Source organism: Mustela erminea, chromosome 18 (genome assembly GCF_009829155.1).
Source record: "Mustela erminea isolate mMusErm1 chromosome 18, mMusErm1.Pri, whole genome shotgun sequence".
Classification (NCBI taxonomy): domain Eukaryota; kingdom Metazoa; phylum Chordata; class Mammalia; order Carnivora; family Mustelidae; genus Mustela; species Mustela erminea.
Window position 1 is genome coordinate 38,507,376 of NC_045631.1, and position 15,032 is coordinate 38,522,407.

General features: G+C 57.0%; 1 long non-coding RNA gene and 1 pseudogene across 1 annotated transcript; both read left to right on the forward strand.

Moving 5' to 3' along the window:
• The first annotated feature begins 87 nt into the window (after positions 1 to 87).
• On the forward strand, positions 88 to 14,835 carry LOC116577503. Its single transcript, XR_004280522.1, has 3 exons — positions 88 to 279; positions 11,493 to 11,564; positions 14,190 to 14,835. It is a non-coding gene; the product is annotated as an uncharacterized LOC116577503 (long non-coding RNA).
• On the forward strand, positions 8,937 to 11,486 carry LOC116577502 (annotated as a pseudogene).
• Positions 14,836 to 15,032: the final 197 nt, after the last annotated feature.

Genomic DNA, 15,032 nt, shown 5'->3' on the forward strand with positions numbered 1-15,032 from the left:
CTTCTCACCCCCGCCCCAGCTCTTCACACAAGACCCACACCCCACACACCCCACATGCTACCACACAGCACCCCGCCCCCAGGCCAGGGTGCCCGTGCCCTCCTAAAGGGACCCTAAGATGTTGGGGCCCATCTGAGATCCTGGGGGCGTGCCAGGTTGTGGATGGGCAAGCCCGAGCTTCAGGGAAGAGAGGCTGTGTGCGCCCCGCCCCCCTTCCTGGGGAATCTCAGCAGACAGGCCCTTAATCTCAGGCAGGAAGCAGGGTCCGGTTACCAGGAGGTGAGGGGAATACCCTGGGCTTTGGGTAAAGGGAGCTTGTTGGGGGGGGGGGTGCATTGAGGGTTGATGAGGGAAGAAAAGAAGGGTGAGTGGGGTCTAATCAAGTTAACCCCTTCACAGCCAGGCTTCTGTGCTCTTAGAGACGATGTGACTCCTGGTCACAGTGAGGCTTGGCCAGCTGGGGGTAGGGGGGCCTCTCTGGGCCTCTGGCCACAGGACAGCAGACTCCCTGCTCAGCTGCCATCTCTCCAAGGCCGGCTTCTGGCTTCCCGGGAGCCCGGAGGCACCCCTGCTTGTCCGGTGCCTCTATTAGCCTCTAAAGCTTCCGAGTCTCTGGTGCTCTGCTGTGGTTGTCTGCTGCTCGGCCTCTCAGGTCCCTGTGTCTCTGCCAGCCTGGTCGTGTGTCTTCTTTACATCCAGCCGTCTCTGGGATCTGTGTGCTGGGCCTGAGGGCAGGCTCCGTACCAACCGCATCTCCTCCCTCTGAGCCTCCGTGTCTGCTTGTCTCTACATCTCTACATCTCTCTTTATCAATCTCTTGAGGTCTATCTCCATCTCGATGTGGCTGCTGTCTGGCTGTCTGGCTGTCTGTCTGGGACGGGGGCCTCCATCGGTGAGTCTGCCCTGGGCCTGTTGTCTCTGGCCTGAGGCACTTTGGCTTGGCCCTCCGGTTAATGTTGTGAGGTGGAGATGAGATGGGGCGGGCTTATGGGCTAGACCAGGGATGGCTGAAGGAGGGAGGGAAAAGGGGGACATGGGGGAGGCGGTGGAGTGGGATGTGATGGCGGAGATGAAGGGGCAAATCTCATTCCTAACCGGTGCCTAAAGCAAGCCGCGAGAGGAGTGCCAGATAAAGCTCTGTGGGCCAAGGGCGTGCACAAGGGAGAGAAGGACAGGGCAAGGAGTACCCGTGGCTGGGGCGGGGAGTGGAACTGCACAGAAACTGAAACAGACATCAATGGGGAGGACCGGGAAGCAAATAGACAGGCGGGGAGCTCTGGGTTCTGATCCTGACTCCACCAGCGGTCCCTAATAACCCTCTCGGTGCAGGGAGTGCGGGGAAGGGGGCAGAAGCCTTCCCCAAACCCAGGACAGGAGACTGCTTGGCCCCTTCTGTCCCTCAAGGGGTATCCCAAAGTCCCATCCAGTCCCAATGTCCTCTGTGTCTGTGATTGGGCCAGGGGGCAGGTCAGAGAGAAGAATGGAGGTTAGATAGCAGGAAGGACTTCCTGCCATGCAGCAGGAGGGTGAGGAGGCCCAGCTTCTCCCCGCCGCCCCCCCCCCAGCGGTCCTGGGCCCCTCCATTGGGGCTGGGGGTGGGGCTCAACAGCTGGGTAATTAGCCCTCGCTCTCAGGCCCTGGGGGAGGGGCTGGCTGGACTGAGAAACCAACGCAAAGTGACAGGGGCAGTTTTGACACGCCGTGGAGCTGACGGGCCCAGGGGGCCGGGGCTTTGGTTTGGGGGGGGGTGAAATCCCATCAGATGATTAAAAAATAGGTCAGAGGGAAGAAGCGCAGCCGGCACTGGGTCCGTGGTGAGAACGCCATGTAGCTTCCCCGGGGGCTTTGGGCCAAAATGGGGCGGGGAAGCTGGGGAGCATTGGCAGGGGCGGGGGAGCTAGCAGTGAGGACAGGAAGGCTTCGGGGCCCAGAAGCTGGCCCTCTGTCTCCCTCAGCCCTGTCTCACGGGGACACTTTGAAATCCTATCTGCAATCCACCTTCTGGCCTTCCTGGGGTACCCGCTTCCTTCTCAAAGGCAGGAAGGTGCCGCTCTTCCTCTGTCCAGCCCTACTCTGCCAGATCTGATGCCCCCCCACCCCGCCTCTGCAAGACCTTCTTACCTTCTCGCCCCAGCCCTCCTGCTGCAAAGGCAGCCCTTTGACTTCCCCAGCATTTCTCGACCAGCTAAAAAATTCACCTACCCCCACACCCTCTTCATCACCTTGACGACTCTACGTCCTGCTTGGGGTCCACTTGGCCCTCCAGCTTTTTCTCAGAGCTTCCATTTCCCTCTTTCCCTCCTACTTCTCCTTCTCAACTCTTGCCATAAAACAAAACAGGGACCTGGGAAATGCATACGACAAAGAAAGGGCAAGGAGGAGCGAGGGCGGGGGCCCACGAATCTGGCCCAGGCTGCTGATCTCCACGCACTTCATAGATAGAAGTGACTGTCTGGGTTGTAACAGACCTCGGAGACACCTGGGAGTGTCCTGTCCCTTGAAGCAGCATAGAGCCACCTCCCACTTCATCTACCTAAGGTTGGGAAGTTCTTTCCATTGTCTTCCCACAGCCCCTCATGCTGCAGCTATGATCCCCAGAGCCTATGCAGACGGAAGCACCTGCTCAGTGTTTGGGGAACGGCAGCTCGACAGCCGGTGCCCTGTTCCTCATCAATCCCAGGTGCACACAGAAGGCGGGCAGGCAACAGTGTCTGAGCAGCTGGACAAACCTGGCATGAGCCGTTTCATCTTCAGCGAGGGGGGCACCAGGGTCCCTCTCACAGCAGTGGAGGACACCCAAGGCCATGTTGGCATGAAAATGGATTTGGCTGGGTCTGACCTTGAGTTTAACCCCACTTACCAACCCAGACATAGATCCACTCTGACACGCAAGTCTAAGATTTCCCCGGGAGCCTGTCTTCGGCTGCCCACCCCACTCAGTCACCCACAAAGCGTCACGAGGCGTCCTGCCCACCTCCTTCCACCAGGGCCACAGGCAGGCGGCACTCCCCGCAGGGTCCTGAGATAAACCCTGGACCCATGGCTCCAGCCACAGGGGGCATGAAGCTGGGCAACACTTCCCCCCTCCCATTGCCTGCTTCCATTTCTTTTCAATCACTGGACCAGAACCTGACGAGTCCAGTGGGTTGGGGAGGGATTGCTGTGGTCAGGGAAGTCCTTTGCCTTGGGACGAGTGGCTGCAAATCAAGGTACTGAGCCCGAGGTCTTCACACCTCTGCACCCCTCCCCCAAGCACCCTGACCTGAGGCTACCACCAAAGCTCAGAGCCCCCTGAATGGGCTGTGCACCAGGGTTCCCCAGCTCTCACTACCCCAGACACACGGCTGCTGAGTCTAACTTGTATTTTGTCTCATCCCTGGACTCCCAGCAAGCTTGGAAATTGGAAAAACCCAAATCCTCTCTGATTACCCCATTCTTCTCACTGCTGCTTGGGGTGGGGAGGAGGAGACAAAAGAGCACCCCAAGCCACTCATACCCTCGACTTCACTAGACACCCCAGGGCTGTGAGGTCAGCTGGGCAGGGGTCCATGGTCCTCGTTCCGCAGACAGGGAAACTGAGGTAGAAGTTAAGTACCTGGTTAAGGTCACAGAGTTAGAGACCCAGTGCCAAGCTCTGTGCTTTCCCATGATAGCAGCTGCAAAGAAGAAATTATTGTTCTTCCCATTTTGCAGATGAGGAATCTGATGCTTAAATTTCCCCAGGCTGTCTGTTGTTTTGTTCCCCTCTCCTTCTCTCCTCCCAAAGTAGCCTGCCCAACCCAATTCTGGCTCAGAGTCCTTCCCCCTCCTTTGGAGAAGGGCAAGACCCTAAGGTCTCCCCAGTCACCCTAGTGAGCGCCCCCCTGTACTTTGGGAAGTCATTCCTTATGTCCTTTTCCATCTGATGAGCCTACAGAACTGAACCCCATTATGCAGCAAATCCTATCCCACTTAGAGGCAGGAGGGGTGGGATGTAGGACTTAGGAACTAGAAGGGACAGGGAGAGGCTCAGATGCACGGCCATGGTTGGAGGGGGCATGGCAGCAGTGGAGGAAAGCAGGACCCAAAGAATCCGGGAAGAATCTGGGAGTCCTGGTATCCAAGTGCAGGGGTGGGGGGCAGGGGCATTCCTCTCTTCTCTGAACTCCCTACCCCTTGAGACTGGGCTCCCTTCCAGACATCCAAGCTGTTAGGTGCTTGTCTGTGTCGGGAGGGGACCTGGGCAGCTCTTAGAAGTGGGAGGAGGACGCCACTGGTCATACTGCCTGTCGTTCCTGCTCTCTGTCCACTCCGAGTTTCATCACACCTTCAGCTCTGCCCTTCTGCTAACAGAACCCGCACTCACTCTCCCTCCCGCTCTCACCTTGGGACCTGTGAGCCAGTGGCCAAGAGGGGGGCAGCAGAGCCAGCTGGAGAAGCCAGCTGCCCCCTCCCCTCCCCTGCCAACCCGATGGTCTATGAGCCTAGGGAGCCCTGCCTGCCCCAGGCTCAGCCTCCGCGGTGGCTCTGAAGACAGCAAGCGGGACGGTATGTAAGAACTCCCGATCTAGGCTGAAAGTGAGGAGGGGGCTTTCTTTGACTACTTATGCAGGGAACTCGAAGGTCCCATCCTCTGGCCCCAGATCATCTCAGGATCTAAAACCACCTGAAGCTGCCATTCTTCTTTCACAAACCCAGGGAAGATTTCCAAAAGGATAATCTGAGGCAGAGTCCCATCCTTGCCTGGGCTGTAAGTTCTTCTTCGAGTCTAACCTTGGTCCCTTGCAGAGGGGTGGAAGGGGGCAGAGATGAATCGCAGTTTCTTATAAACCTGGTGGCTTCTTGTTCCCCGACGACAATATAGCGGAGGAGCTCTGTGGTTCTGGCTCTGAGTCAGGCCCCCTCGCCTGGGCGTCCCCGGTGCCATCTCTCTCCGCCCCGCCCCAGACTGGAAAATCAGGCTCATGCCTCTGCCCGAGTCAGTGCTTCCCCTGTTTCCCCTCACGAATCTCGCTTTCCCCTAAAGGGAGGTATTTCCTCGAAGCTGGGAAAAGTTAAGGGGGCAGAGGACTTGCCAGCTATGGGGAGATGGGGAGATGGGGAGGCGGATGGTGGGCATGGGGCATGGGGCAGGGGTGGGGCTACGCTGCCTTCCCTGTCCTCCCCCTCCCCCACTGTGCCCAGCTCCCCAGTCCAGCTCTTCTAGCTCAGGATGTGTGCACCAGGGCGCAGAGCTTGGTGTGTGTGTGTTCACACACTTAACACACATATATGGTTGGTATTGGGGGTCGGCCCCCCCAGCCACCAACAGTGAGGAGGGGGAGGAGGCTGGGACGTGTCATGCTTCTGGTATGCCTGTGAATGGTCCATATTTTTCCTAAACGCATGTTCTTTATATGTTCTGTGTCCACACGTGCTCTGCTTCCCTCCCAGAATCATTAAGTCTGGTCAGTACCCACCTCCCTACCTTACAGCCTCGGTCAGTAAAAGGATTCCCTCCCCCTCCTTAAACGAGAAGAAGCCCCCTGGCTTGGCCCGCCCCAAAGGTTGGGGGACTCGGGGATCAAAGAGGAGGTAGGCATTTCCCTTCTCAGAAAACCGACTCTTCCTCTGCCTACGGACCAGGGGACCCCCAGCCCTCAGCTGCTGGGGGCTGTTCACACAGACGGGGTCCGTGTGCAGACCCGCCAACTTCCCACCTGCACGAAGGCTCAAAGGGACAAGAATCCCATCCTGGTGGGTCCCAGACCCCAGGTGAGGGGAGTTTGGGGAAAGCGAATCCTGGGGAGGGTGTGGTTAGATGGCCTGAGTCAGCAATCTAGAACTCACGTGTGCCCACCCCCAGCCTGGGGCACGCAGGGGTAATGCGGGCACCGAAACAGAAAGGAAGATGGGGAGACAGAATGAGAACAGGAGAGAGAGAAACCGAGACAATGGCCAGTCAGAAAGAGAGTAAGGGGCTGAACAGGGACAGGGTCGAGGCTGGGCACTGGGGGCTGCAAGAACACAAGTGATGAGGGAGCCAGCAGGAGGGCCAAGCGTCCCTTTGCCCTTTCTTCGCTAGCCGCGCTGAACCACCGAAGGTCAGCACTGGAAGAATCCAAGAATCCAAATCTTTCATCTCAAGAAGGGGAAATGAAGCTTAATGATAAAGTCACCAAAAGGGAAAACGGGGCAGGGGTAGGACCCACTCTGTGCCCCAAATGGAATGGGGAGGACCAGGCAGCGGGAATGTTCGGTCTCTGCCTTCTGGATAGGTGATGCTGGGGGTGGGGGTTGGGGAGAACTGGAGACTTGTCTTGACACGTACTTGCTTGCCAAGTGCACTTCTTCCTTAGAGACATTACAGATCAATAAAAATAGCTAAACTTTTTAAAGGATGCTTTAACCCCACTTTACATAACATTGAGATGAAGGGAGGCGACCTCCTCCCTTGCGGATGCCCAGGAAGGAGGAGGGAGGAAAAGGGGCCCAGAGTGTTTGATCCAAAAGAAAAACAAAAACAAAAACAGTCCCTCTCTTACCGGACCCACCTCCCCCCGGAACTCAGGATCACCTGGGTTCTCTCTTCCTGACTCAGGTAAGGATGGAGAGGTAGACCCTGTCAGCTCTAGAACTATCTGTTTAAATCACACGGACTGCGGGCCTGGGGCTGGGCATTCGCATTCACAGCCTGGCTTCTCCCATCCCCCGCCCGCCCTCCCCCACCCGAAAGACCACCAGCAGAACTTGGCCCGGATGGCAGAGGGGACCTGTCTCCAGGTCACATGGCCACCAGGTGTGGGGGAGAAGAGGGGAATTCCCAGCAAGCACTCTGGTCCCAGGCCCAGGCACCAGCTGGGCTGCCAAGCTGATACCCAGGCCTGCCCAGGGGACCTGCCAGTGCCCAGTCAGCAGCAGGCAGCTTGGCTCCTGGCTCCCTGGAGACTGGGAGCTGGAAAAGGCAGATTGAGAGGAGACCCTCTGGGGGACCTGAGTGTCCTCATCCTCGGCCCCTCCCTGTTCCAAACTGTTGGATAAGGACAGTCCAGGAATGATGTTACCCTCCACCTGGGTGACCTCCCCGCCAAGCCCCCAGGAGCCCACAGACACAGTGCCTGCCGCCCAACGTTGGGGGAGCTCAGATCCCATCCAAAGCAAACTACTTTTCCATCTCTGCCTCTGACTCCTCCGAAAATTTGGGGGGCTATTAAGGGGGGCTTCCAACCCCTTTAGTCATCCTAAGAAGCCGAGCTGAATAGCAGTGACTGATAGTCACCTAACCACAAGCCAATTCTGTGGTTTGAGTTGTTTTCAGGGGAGCAGCAATGCACCAGCAGAAGGCCCAGGACAGGGGAGGTGCCTCCTAGACCCCTGCCCTTGCCCTTGCCCTTGCGCAGGGCTCCACACCCACCTCCCAGATGCACAGAGAAGGCTCTGAAACCACCAGGAAACCCTCGCTCTCCCCTCTTGCCTCCATGTCCGCCTGGCACCGTGACTGGTTAGGGGAGCTGCTCTCTACATCCACGACACACATTTTTCATCTCTTCTTTTCATTTCATTTCATCCATGGTTTTCCCCCTTTGCTTTCATTTCCTTTCCTTTTCCTTTCTTCCCTCCCTGCCTCCCTCCCTTCCTTTCCTACCCTCTTTCCTCTTACATGTGTGTGGCCGAAATAATTTAGGAGCTGTAGTGAAGACAGCAGAGGCTGCTGGAAGGCCCCCAAATGTACATGGCCTGCCAGGCCCCAAAACCAAACCTACAGATACCCAGGCCCAGTCTCCATCTCCTTCAGCTATGGTACCCGCTGCCCCCCAGTCACGGAGCATATCTGTTCACCTCCCTCACAGGCTGGGAAAAGATCAGGATTAGCAACAAGGGATACTCGCCACAGAACAGATTTTAGAAGACTTTCCGAAATATAGAATGCCAAAATGTCAGAGCCAAGAAGGAAATTAAAGCCACCTGGTCCAGAACCACCTTTTTTTTTCTCCAATTGAGAAGCGGAAGCTCTGAGAAGTGATGCAATGTTCCCAGAGCATGGTTAGGACCAGAGGTCCTCATTCTCAGAACATACTCTAACCGCCTCCCCTCACTGGGGAGCCGGCAAGCTGTGGGGTTTCTCGTCTTCAAGGAGCAGCATTGATCAGACCCTTTGTCCTGATGACCAGGTAGAAACATAAGCCAACCAGGGAACAGGTCAGGCACAAGGAGACAGAGAGGCTTATATTTTTTCCAGAAACACACCGCATCCCTCTCCTTGTCCCCTTCCTCCAGGAAGTCTGCCTGGATTAGCTATGGGCCTATCACCCTCCACACATGGAGGGAGAGAAGGAGGGAGCAAGGCTGAGAGAGATGGGCCTGAGTGCCAAACCCAGCTCAAAGCCCTGAGGGAGGGAAGGAGGAGAAGTGAGAGGGGCCAGAAGTGGGATCTGGACAGGAGGCGCAGTGGGGAGAGAAGGTAGGGAAAGGAGGCACCCCCAGGGGAGAGAAGCGGCTCGAATGAGTCACGGCTGGTCAGGTGCAGCTCTCCTGGGGGTGCCCATTTTTGGTTAAACTTTATCATGTGATTTCTAGGAGTGGTGTGCTAGAGCTGGCTCCCACCAGCTTGAAAGAGCAGATTATGTCCCCCTCTTCCCAGGGCTCCGTGCCTTCATCATGGCAGCTGAAACTGGAGAGCCCGTTGTTGGACACTGACCAGCCCAGCACTGGGTAATGGGTGCGACTTCCAAGCCAGGAGCCCATGCGTCGGTGTGCGTGTTGGCCATCATGCACCATTCCCAGGGTCCCCATGGGGTCCTATATGAGTGCGAGATAGTGCACTGTGACACCTGGGCTAGACCCGTGTGGCACTGTGTTCCCGGTGGTGTGAGACTCCGGGTGTGTGTGCCGTGTGTGTGGGAGGAGTGCGGCATCCTTGGGAGCCTGGAATGTGAGGAAGGGTATGGTGTGTGTGTGTGTGTGTGTGTGTGTGTGTGTGCGCGCGCGTATAACCAGGACTGTCATGTGCCTGTGTATCTGGGGCTAAGTGTGACAGGGTGAGTGTGCTGGACGGTGGGGAAGAGACCCGCATGTGCCCACTGTTGGGGATTAGGACAGTGCCTGGGACCAGAGACCCATAAATCCCAGAGCTCTGAGGACTCAGAGTGGGTGGTGGCTGAGGGCCCATCTGTGAAGTCCCACTCAGGCTTCTGTCCCTTTTGGTCCTGGAGGGAGTCGGATGCCAAGGCAGGATCTCCCTGACCCCAGCAAGGATCTCTCTGATCCCAGGGGGAGACAGTCTTCTTCCGTGCCCCTCACCCACGTTTCAGAGTGAACCATCCCCTTCACACCATCCCCAGATCTTCCCTATCACCTCCCATCCACACTTGGCTTTTGTCGGGGGAGAAGGACAGCTCGGGGACCCGTAGTACCCACAAGGCCAAGGATGTACGTGATGGGCACGCAATCAGCCCCGCCCACTTACCTCCCTTTGCACTGGAAAACTGGGCGGGATGTCCCTCCAGAGCAGGGGGTACTGGCTGGAATGACATGGGCTCCCCACGTCGTCCCTTTGCTGAGCACCTCCACCCAGTCCCTCTGCCTCAGGGAATTTGAGTCCCACTACCTGAGAACCCCTGCAAGGGGTCCTGCCAGCCTTGGGCTCAGGCACTGGGGTAGGGGGCCAGGCTCCTTCCCCACAGCCCCTCTCCCTGCCCCTGTCCCTCCCTGGTCCGAGGTTGGAAGAAAAGCAAGACGGGACAGTGGGAAGAGGACTGAGGGAGAGACAGTGTTCCCACTTGTGGCTTCGACCCAAATCCCACACCGCAGTCCGGCTTGGGGCCCTAGGTCTTCTGCCTCACCGTCCTCCCTCCCCCTCCTCCCTGGAGCCTTCAGACCCCCATCACCTGAAGTGGGTGACGGCTAGGCTCCTGCCTCTGGTCTGCACCGGCACCTGGCAGTCCAGACTCCTGGCCTTAGAGGGGGAGAGCTGTCTACTGTGGAAAACAACCAAGGAACCAGAGCCGTCCATTCATCCGGGCAACGCGCCCAAGTGTCTTCACCAGAAATTCTTCCTAAAGTCAACCCTAACATTCCCTCTATGTGCCCTACATCAACTGGCTCCAAGCCGGACTTCCTTCCCAGTTCATCCAGCCCTGCTCCTTCTGCTGAAGCGGGACTATCAGGCAGAGCAAGAGCCCAGTTCCAAAGAGGAAAACAAAAGTCTCTGCTCATTCCCAGCGCTCACCTTCTCTGTGCACCGTGTCCACCCCCGGCCACCACAGAAACCCACAGGGCATTGGAGCCTTCATCCCAAAATGAGTCAAGGGCCCTCAGAGGGGGTTGAACCAGGGTACAGGAATTTCCCTTCATGTCAAGCAAGGGCTTTACTTGACACCAACTTCTGTCCAGCCTTCTTGGCCCTTGGAGCCAAGATTGGCTTCCCCGCTCAGAGGAGCCAGAGCTCCCGTGGGCAAACCCAGTTTTCCCCTGGAGATGCCTTCCTCCCTGACCTCTGTTAACATCTAACTCACTCCCTAAGTTCGATGTTAAGCGGGGGGACCCTAAGTTCTGGCTTGGAGGTGAGAAGCGCTCAGGCCTGCTGAGCTGTACTGCACACCCGCCTCACGTTGTGTCCCACAGTACTCTCCACATCTTCTGTCCAGGGAAGCAATGGAAATAGAAGCTTCTCCCTAGGTCTGAGGCCTCAGGGGGCTCTCAAATGGGGTGTCAAGAGGCCAGCTGCAAATCTCCTAGCTCATTCTTTTTCCCCTTGTGCTCAAGAGAGCAAGAAGATTTTCTTCCAGCAAGGAGGGAAGCGCTTGGAGGCGGGGAGAGGCTCCAGGGCCAGTAGGGATGGCTGGCAGGAGGAGTGGAGACAGCGGGCCATCCAGCTGACCCCTAGGGGAGCTGGCATACCCCCCCCACACCCTGCCCCCTGCACTGCATATATTCTCTCCCTCCAAAATAGCATCTCTGGAGGGGGGAAGGGGGGGTTCTCAGCTCACTGTTCGCTCCTTCCCACATTGTGTTCACAGCTCTCTGGGCTGTCTCTCGCGACCTGGTTTCCCTGCCGGGCCCTTCTGCTGTGCCTCCGCCCTCACCACTTGGCTCTTCCAGGTCCCAGACCCCTCTGGCCGAGAGGGCGCTCCTTCTCCTAGCTCGGCCCGTCTCTGTCCTGCAAGCTGTGCCTGCCACAGCATCCCCTTTGCTCTTTGAGACAGAAGTGAATTCAGTGCACATAAATGGGCACCAAATGCGTTTGTGGGGGGTCTGCGTGGTCGTCAAGGGGCAGGGAGGAAATAGGGCACAGTCCTGGTTCTGTTCTCCACGGAGCTTACAAAGGAGAGGTCTGGCACGGGAGCTGCTTCCAAGTAAAGCTGGGCCATAGGCCTCTCCCAGAGCTGGGAGGCCCTCCTCCCGCTCACCCCATAGCCCTCAGGCCAGGGTCGCACACTGGATCCTGGTGCACCTCACACCACTTCCAGAATCTCCTCACAAGCTCCCCTACTAGCGTCTGGACTATTTCTCATGCCGAATGTTCCCTTGCACAGCTCCCAGGTGGGACCTGCCCTAGGAAATGCCCAATCTGACAGAGCAGCAGGACCCAGACTGAAGAGAACAAGGTAGGCAGAGCTGGGGCATGAGAGTCGCGAGAGGGTCCCCAGGGAGAGAGTTTCCAGGGGAGGAAAGGCTGAGGGGACACTGCTCCGGAGAAGGACTACGGCAGGGCTGGGCGTCTGGGGTGTCTGGGCCAAAGGAAGTGAGTGGGAGGTCAGGATGGGGTGTCCTCCCGGTCTGAGGAAGGAGGAGCCTGGGGCCAGCTGTGGGTCTGGAAAAGGCCTGACCTCCTGCCTCCCTCCCCGCACAGGGACCGGGCGGAGGGGGGAGGTTGGAGGCAAGGAAAGAGAACCTCCAAGAGCCCCCCAGGGAACCACCTCACCCCCCTTGTTATTTCTGGCTCCATTTTCTTGGTCAAGAAGGGTGTCAGTGGTAATGCAAATTAGGAGGTGTTGGCCAACACCCATCCTGTCCCCACTCCCAGCCTCTCCCTCCCTCCCCCCATGCCCACGCTCACACAGCCAACTGGAACATCTGTGAGGCATGCCTGGTGCCCTTGACCTTGGCTCAGTTGGTATGGAGGGTGAGTGAAGCGGTGGGTTCTCTGGCGCACCAGCCCCTGCCCCAAGGACAGGACAGCCGTCTGATACCCAGGTCCTCCCCCTCACTGTGGACCCCTCCGGCCCTTGACCTGGCCAAGCCTCCCTGGGTCATTACCATCTGCAGAGACAGCCAATGCCCAGACCAAAGCCTTCTCTCCAGGTGGCCATGGGAGCAGCAGAGACTGCAGCACCGTCCCCGGCACTCCCTGGCCCTACAGTTTTGGTTAGATCTCAAAGGCACTTGGGCAACCCCGGGGCACAGTCCTGAGAACCCCTAGTTTCTCTGGAATCAATACAGAGAGAAGGCAGGAAGAGAGCAGGGCTCTGGGAGGATCTCTCACACTCTCCCCCAGGAGCTGGCCTCTGCCCAGACACCTTGTCCCCCTCCTTCCCAGTTAGAATCCACCTTGTCCTTAATGGTTCATCCGTGCGTCTGACCTCAGTTCTTCCTGGGGAAGCCGAAGTGGCTCTGTTCTTGTTCTTGCTGAGGGAGAAGTGGGACCGGGGGAGCGGCCCTGCTCCCCCCACCCTATATAAAGATGTCACCCCCTCTGTTCTTGTTCATTAGTCCTAATCAGCGGGGTGAGTTGTTTCTCATTAACACGGCTGACTCACCCACACACCCCTCCTCTTTGTTAGCGATCAGCTTCTCCCCTGACACACACACACACACACACACACACACACACACACACATGGCTTGTGTGTGCTCACGCACGTGAGCACACGCACACACCAACTTCTAGAAGGAGCTGACAGCCTGTACAGGGACCCAGAAGAGGGGCAGGGGTCTCCCAGAGAAGGGCAGCGGTGTAGGGTCCCCAGAGATGAGGCAGCTTGTGGTGAAGGAGAGACCGAAGGCAGAGGGGCCATAGCCAGAGAGAACGTGACTGGGCGCCGGCCCTTCACAGAGCCCTTGGAGATAGACCTGTGCCGGCTTTGGTCCCTGTGCATCTTCCCGATCCCTACTACGTCTGGCTTTGGGTCTGCGCTGGCAGGAGCCCGTGGGTCCCTTGGATGTCTTCTCCAGCCTCAACAGCGGTCTCCTCTCCATTCTGCCCCTGGGAAAGCTGTTGCTGCCTTCTCATCCTTCCAGAAGCTTCATGGTCTGGATCCTTTTGTCCCCACACTCTCTCAGGCCCTAGAGAGCCCCTACGTTACTCCCACAGACTAACAGGTACCCAGAGTAGCCAAGGCCCTGTCTGATCACCATTCTACTTGAGAAGAGACGGAAGAGTGTTGGCAGGTTCCCCAGCCCTCCCCCAGCTCCCCGACCTCTCATGTCCTCTCCTTTTGTGGGGCACTAAATGAAAGCCTGCAGTTCTGGGGGACATGGGCTGGGGACACACTGGCTTTCCCCTTTTTCTCCCTTCCCTCCCAGCCCTCAGCAACTTTCTGCCTTGCACCTGAGCCCCTTCCCAGGTCCCTAGAAATCAGAGACAGAATATGCACCCTAGGGGCGCCTGGGTGCCTCAGTGGGTTAAAGCCTCTGCCTTCAGCTCAGGTCATGATCCCAGGGTCCTGGGATCAAACCTCACATCGGGCTCTCTGCTCAGCATGGAGCCTGCTTCCTCCTCTCTCTGCCTGCCTCTCTGCCTACTTGTGATCTCCATCTGTCAAATAAATAAATAAAATCTTAAAAAAAAAAAAAAAGAATAGGCACCCTATGTCCCCATGCCCTCCTCACACCGGTGACCACAAAGATGTCCAGGCTATGGGATACCTGGGTTCCCTCTTACTTTCAGACATGCCAAGGACCAGAAGTGGTTCCCCAGGTCATGCCCCAGCCTATAGTTCATTCCCAGGTCATCCTTTGCCTTTTTTCTCTCAACGACTGGGATTTTTCTTTGCCTCATGTCCTTGTACCAACCCTAATTCATTCAAATGCCAGCAAATGTTTCCAGAGATGCAAGAAGGACCCGACCCAGAAACCTGGGTGCTGCCTTCTTCCATGGGAGTTGTCTGAGGTGGAAGAATAGCAGGGTACACTGAGTGCCCATGTTCCAGAAGTCTTCAGAACCTTCTTTCCCATGGTTTATGAAGCCATGTCCCATAGGAATGGCTATTCTCACCTTTCTTTGCACTCAGGATTTGGCTGCAGACGGAGTCAAGTTTGGAAGAACTTTTAGAAGCCAGCTGTAGTTGTTAACTGCAACAGAGGAGCAGAGAAAGCTGGGACATCTCCCCACTGGGTTTGAACCTTGGCACTGTTATGGGGAGGGATGTTTGCCCTGGATCTGGAGCTGAACCTCAGCCTTCTATGAGCAATTGCCCCAGCCTTTTAAGTGAATTCTTGGCCTGCAGGGGTCATGAGGACATGAAAGGAACCAAGGGTTAGTGAATAGAGCTCAGGCCTTTTCTGCAGACAGAAAGTTACAGGATTATGACCTGGCTTTGACAGCCCCGGTTGTGGGGCTTTCAAGGCAGCTGCTGAGCCTGGAGCCCAGCCCCTCCCCCACTCTCAGAACCATAAGGATGTGGAACATGGGTTCTTCCTTTTTGAGGCCAAGCCTGGTTCCTGGGATGCAGAAATCACTAGGTGAAGACATAACTGGTCCCAAACCCCCAAGGCTTTGGAACCTCCACCTGCTGGGAGGGAAAATTCAAGAGTTCCCAACACCTGCTCAGGGCTAGGCTGGCTGCTTTGTCACAAAGACATCCTCTACTGGGGTGCCTGGGTGGCTCAGGGGGTGTAGCATCTGCCTTTGGCTCAGGTCATGATCCCAAAGTCCCGGGATCCAGCCCTCCCTCCAGCTCCCTCTCCCTCTGCTCCTCCCCCTGCTTGTGCTCTCTGTCTGAAACAAATAAATAAAATCTTTTAGAAAGAAGCAGTTTAAATAAACTCCATGTCACAAGTCATCTGTGCCCACCTCCATATGCATGTCTCCAGAATCACCCTAAAACACCGATGCCCCACGCATCCTGTTGTCC